Source organism: Poecilia latipinna, unplaced genomic scaffold (assembly GCF_001443285.1).
Source record: "Poecilia latipinna isolate Pla-1442-1.1 unplaced genomic scaffold, P_latipinna-1.0 Scaffold999, whole genome shotgun sequence".
Classification (NCBI taxonomy): Eukaryota; Metazoa; Chordata; class Actinopteri; order Cyprinodontiformes; family Poeciliidae; genus Poecilia; species Poecilia latipinna.
Genome location: NW_015113615.1, coordinates 158359 through 164358, shown reverse-complemented (window position 1 = coordinate 164358; position 6000 = coordinate 158359). Strand labels below are relative to the sequence as shown.

Here is a 6000-nt window from a genome sequence, read left to right as displayed (position 1 = left end):
CTATAAACTATATAAATAAACTATATAATTGAAAAATCACTCACCATAAACATTGACATAGATGACATGACTGATACTGCCTCCACCTTTACACTGATATCCACCTGAATCACTGCTGACGATGTTTTGAAACAACAAGTAGAATATCCCTGTTGACAGATTTGATCTTTTCCATTCTGTCTTGATGTGATTGGTATTGTTGTCATTGAGACAAATATTTTTTTCTTCAACTTTAGACCAGCAGATTGTTGGTGGTGAATTGTTGCAGAGCTTAACTGGACATTGAATCGTGAGTTTTTCTCCAAGATTCGCTTTATAAGTCGTGTTGCGACGAACTTGTAGTTCTGGTGTGCATTCGTCATCTGCATCAGGAAAGAACCAGACATTAAAATGTCATACCTGCATGCTTTTTTTGGCTGCCTTATTTACACTATAAAGGTAGAAATTTAAGGTGCGTTTTATAATAATTTGATTCATAGTTTGATTCATCAAATTTGACTTGAAAAATCGCTGAAAAACCAGGACACTAGATTAGTTTTGACTCGTGCAGAAAAATGGAAATAATCATTTCAAAAAAGTGAAAATCTGCTTATTTAAATGTTAAAAATGTAGCTATTTTGATTAAAGTACCTAGAGTTTTGGACTTTTCATGTCCAACATGCTAAAAAACAAACAAACATATTTTTATTGAGAGCTATAAATTATTATTCTTCACAAGTTTTAGCTAACAATTTTTCAGGAGCCTTTCATTCATGAATTTATTTATTTTGAACCTGATAGAAGTATAAAGTCACACACATGACAAGGAATGCAAAAGACACACATTTTTGAACTACAATAATTTCAACATGCTTGAAAAGGAGTAAGAGGACGTAAGAAACTTATGAACTCCTTTCATGTGAATCCTGTTGGAAGCCATGAGAAAATAACGCTCCAATGCCATCTACCACCTATTTGCCTCTGCAGCAGAGATATTTGAATCACTAGTTATGTCTGCCTGTACCAAAGTTCTTTGGAGATATCAAAATATTTCTGCTTGAGCACCATCACTTTCACTGACCAAGTAAAACACACTTTTGCAACACTGCTATCCATTCAATGCATCTGTGCTGCAAAGATTGCAGCAATTATCCAATCATAAGGTTCATACTCAATCTAAACCTGCTCCACACACATCACCAAGCTGGATGCTGAAAACAGGAATTATAACCTATGTTATAATTAAATTACAATTCAGTAATGCTCTAATTTAATTACTATTTAACTATGCTATGTAGTTGTGGCATAATTAAATAGTTTGTTAGTAATAATTTAACTTACAGCAAGATAAATATTGCTTAGTTTGTCACAATGCAAATAACATACTTGATTCTGTCACATTGTAAAACAGTTGATGTTAATATCCACATTGGAACAGAAGCACATCAAAAGTAACAAACACGCTTTAAAGACGCGGTAGAACTTAATTTTCCACAAAATCCACTTCATTTCCTGATGTTTAGACTCACCGAACGCTTTCTTCAACACATCGCCAAATATTGCAAGACAGGAAACAGCGTGACAGTAGCTTTATGTGAAATATCTCTTAATCCTATATATTTTTAAAAAAATATAATAAAAGTAGATATTACTAGTTTAGCTTGGCAAAACAGAATTAAAGACGTCCAGCTCCATGTCTTGTTGTTTTAGTTATACAAGTCAAGTTTCAAAGGCTGCATTATTAATCTATGCGTCATCTTGTCAACTGCGGAACTGTAAAAGTATGGTGATGTGAAAAAGTTTAGTGAAAAAGTTTTTTGGTATGTTTTATTAATATGTCACATTAACCTTAGCTGTGTTACATTTTATCTAGTTTCTACCAATATTTATTTTGGCATTTAAGCAAAAAAAAAAAAAAACATGATTTAGACTGAATCTTCATTGCCGACTTATATAATCTATTATATCTTAGTTTAATAGTTAATGTAACTTACCATCAGCATCAAGAGGAACCATCAGACTGGCAGAGATCAGGGCATTGACATGATTGTTCACTAGACTCTAGTGCAGAAACAACTACAAACGCCACACCAGCAAAAGGTAAGTTCGAATTTATTTGTGACCAGCAGGGGGGGGGGGCAGACAGGTGGACGGAGCAGCAGCAGGCAGCGGGTAAGGACCCGTTGGGGGTTTGCTTGTAGGAGGCGGTGGGGGGGTCCCGGGAGGGAGAGCCGGAGCATCCACTGGGGGTAGATGGGTGGACAGGCAGGCGAGCGCGTAGAGCGGGGTGGTCCAGCAACGAAGGCGGAAGGACAGGAAGCGGAGCCAGGCAGGAGACAGGGAACGGCTGTGAGCAGGAGCCGCGTGGAGCTGGACGAGAAGCCAAACCAGACCCTCTTACAGACCAGGGACGAGGATTACTTAGGACCGAGGACTCACTGGAAGCGTAGAACCATCTGGCAGCGCTATCAGGATCCGGCTTCTATTTAACTGCTCCTCCTGATGGATAGATGAGCTCCAGCTGGCCGCTCCTGTCCGACACGCCCTGCAGGAGAGAGGGTAGGAGACAACACACTCACAGCACCGCTTAGTGGACATGACAGGCATAAAAAAAGATTTTAAAGCTGTAAGACATCATGTTGGTAGTTTGATGAAGCGTCCACTTCTGTTCAGCTTCTGTATGTACTGAGTTTAACACCACAACAGAGGCGGTTGATTTACTTCCTGTTTGCGATTATGGGGGTTCTGTAGACCCTCCTGCAAATGCTAATAGTTTTGATGAAGTCGATACAAGAAGAAACATTTGTTTCCACCATTGCTCATTGTACTACTAGAAAAAAGAACCAAAGAAAACCAATGTTTTAAATTCAAGTTCATACAATTTCAGCTGTGGATATAAAAGAAAAATTTAAAGCTAGTTAAAGTTCAGGCTTTTGTGACATAAAGAATGAAACCGTTATGTTCATAACTTTTTCCACCGTTAGTGCGGCGAACAGTTAAAACCAGAAATGTACATACACGATGCTACAGCAAATCAAACTAAAATGTTCCTGTTTTATGTCAGTTTTTATGGTCAAAATACTGCTTGCTAATGATATATTTTGTACATATTGCAGTGGAGTTTTTTGTGCTCTTCCCCTGACTGACTCCTTTCTACAATGAAGTCATTTAGATGCAATTTCTCTGCAAACACTGCAAGTCACTAAATGTCAGAGAAATTACACAAACACAGCAGACTTATATATAAGATTAATCAAATTTATTCATTAAAAACAAACAGATTATGTCAATCTGAGACTCTAATCGTGAATAAGTCTTTGTGAAACACAAATACAAATGATAAGTCACAATATGGCTGTCTATTTCAAAGTTTTCAGAATGTACAACTAATACTTTGGGTACAATAAAAACAGTTATGACGGGTGAAGTTAGTCTCCTTTCAAAACATACATTTACCTAAGAAGAGAAGCTTATTTAATCATAAATAAATAAAAGACAGGAAGATGAGAACACAGTACTCTGTAGTCTAGACAGTCCCTCTTGAACGTAAACTTTATACAGGATGTGTGCAGATGTGTTACCTGTACAGGAAACATGACTATTACCTGTCCTCTGTCTCACTATTCTTTGTATCGTAAACAAAAGCTGCCTCACACTTTCACTTTCACATCTTTGCAGTTTGCCTTACAGTAGTTCAAGAACACAAAAGCAAGCAGTTGTTCTATAAAAGCTCTACGAGTTCAGTTCAGTTCTACTCAGTTCATTTTCATAGATGTGATGGGAAGAACCATAATCCTCACTTCTCTGGCCTTTTTCTGCAGAACGGATACAAAGTTCAATGAATTACAGCTCTCAGATCATGGTAATCAGCCACCTGTATTTTTAGATCTAGACTCCTACCTGTGATCACAGGACGGGATTTCAGGAAGTATGTAAGTAAGACAATGGTGACAAAAATCTTAATGACCATAATGCGGAACATGAAATGTTTGAACATGTCCAGATTGGTCAGCTTCTCTGCAAGAAAAGAGAAGAAAGTAAACAATTTTAAGAAGGAAGGAAAACACTGCATGTGTTCAGATGTGTTTCAGTCTGAAAAGTGTGGCGCGCATTCTTGTTTAGCTCTCTGTAACCTGATACCCTGAGGTAAAACAAAAAAAGTCCCATTTCCACATGATAGACAAAACCTACACTGAATTTGAAAGGAAACCTTACACTACACATCATTCATTTGGTAGGAGCAGCATCAGGCTGTGGGATGTCCCTCTTAAACATCATCAGGGAAACTGATTAGGTTTGATTGGAAGGTTGATGGAGCCACATACAGGTCAGCCCTGGAGAAAAAACTGCTATAGAAGCTGAAAAGTAGAGCTGGACCAGCTCCAAACACATTCATGACTTAGAATGGCACAGTCAAAGCCCAGACATAAAGTCAATCGAAAATTTTTGTTAAGACTTCATGTTTACAGATGTTCTCCGTTCAACCTGACCCCCCTCAAAGTATTTTGGGAAGAATGAGCAAAAATGTCAAGAGATGAGAAGTTTTGACTTCTGTTACTTTAACAAAAGTCTCTAGTTATTGGTTGCGCTTTTATTTTTGTTTTGAAGTTTTCAGGAAAAGGTCAAATCATAAAAGATTACACATGACCGGCTGCTTCTTCAACCACAGTATTAACAGTGAGGTATCTGAAACAGATGTAGGCGCCTGCGATGCAGCAGCTGTGTCCACCAAATTGAGGTCAAACACGCTGTAGAAACCCACAGCGCATCCTGTGGTTTCAAGTTTTTGCCACTTAAAACATGAATTAAACGGCTTAAAATTAGCGTAACTAGAATATTAAGTGTTAGCAATATTAATAAAGTTGGAAACATTTAATATTTAGGAATTTCCAGGCTGAACTGATTCTTTAAGTTGAGCAATTTTTGGTGCTTTTCACATTCGTTTTGCTTCAGAAAGTCAGAAAAGCAGATTTCCATTTGCTTTTGCCCTTTATTTTTCATGATATTTCTCATTTTATGCAAATTAAGGAAGAAAAAGTAAACAAAAATGGAAAATACAAACTAAAAACTGCTACGTAGCCTGAAATATGTCTGTATATTATACAATATATAAGTATGGCGGTATGAAAATCTTTCTCTGTAATATTTTAAGGTACAAGTTGTTCTTTCTTGATGTCTACTTTTCTCAAATATTTACACAGAGAAAGTCAAAATGAATGTTTTTGTAATATATATTTAAAAAAGTAACATCCAGACAGATTTCTGTAGTAATAATAACTTACTGTTGTCATCCTGAGTGCCTCCGAGTACCACTAGGATCAAAACATAAAAAAGGACTTTATAGCTGAAAAGTTTCATGTCGGGCACCTGAGAAATGATCCCCTTCAGTAAAGCCTGGCTGCGTTCTGAATTTTACAGAAAGTCGCATGTGGTTGGCTTTACTTCCTGTTTTTGATTACGGGGGTCTTTGGGTAGACGGTTTCTGCTCAGTTCCTCCAGTAAATGTGAATCTACCAGCTTTGATGTCATTACAGGAAGAGACCTCTTTTTTCTCCACACGTTTAACTTCAGTTAATCTGTGTTGGGGATTTTTTTTTAGGGAAATACTCATAATTACCACAAAAAAAAGAGTCAAATCCACAAAATTAAATCCAGATTTTTTGTTTTTAGATAAGCATTATTTCATTGCACACAGTGATTTGGATTACATTCTACCTTTTCAAGGAATCACAATCAGTAATCAGAATAAAATGTTCAGTCACAGTGAAAGCCAAAAAATGACTCATCTGATATCGTCCGAGGCTACAGTACCAGAAATGACTGAAATTGTTCCAAACAGTGATTTCAAGTCATGCACATGCAATAAAATCAGTTATTACTCGAATACGTGCAAAACATTCAAAAGAACAACAACAGTTTTGTTTGCTTCCCCTGTTTACATCACACATTATAGTTTACAGGCTCAGTTTGTAATTGCATTCTTTATTGTCAAAGATCTGAGTCACTGTTTGATTGTCACAC

At 37.0% G+C, this 6000-nt stretch overlaps 1 long non-coding RNA gene across 1 annotated transcript; it reads right to left on the bottom strand.

The window, feature by feature from the left end:
- Positions 1-3223: 3223 nt before the first annotated feature.
- LOC106958592 (uncharacterized) lies at positions 3224-5615 on the bottom strand. The gene is made up of 2 exons (XR_001427182.1): positions 5262-5615; positions 3224-3996 (listed from the first exon to the last, which is right to left on the bottom strand). It is a non-coding gene; the product is annotated as an uncharacterized LOC106958592 (long non-coding RNA).
- Between the last annotated feature and the right edge of the window lie 385 nt (positions 5616-6000).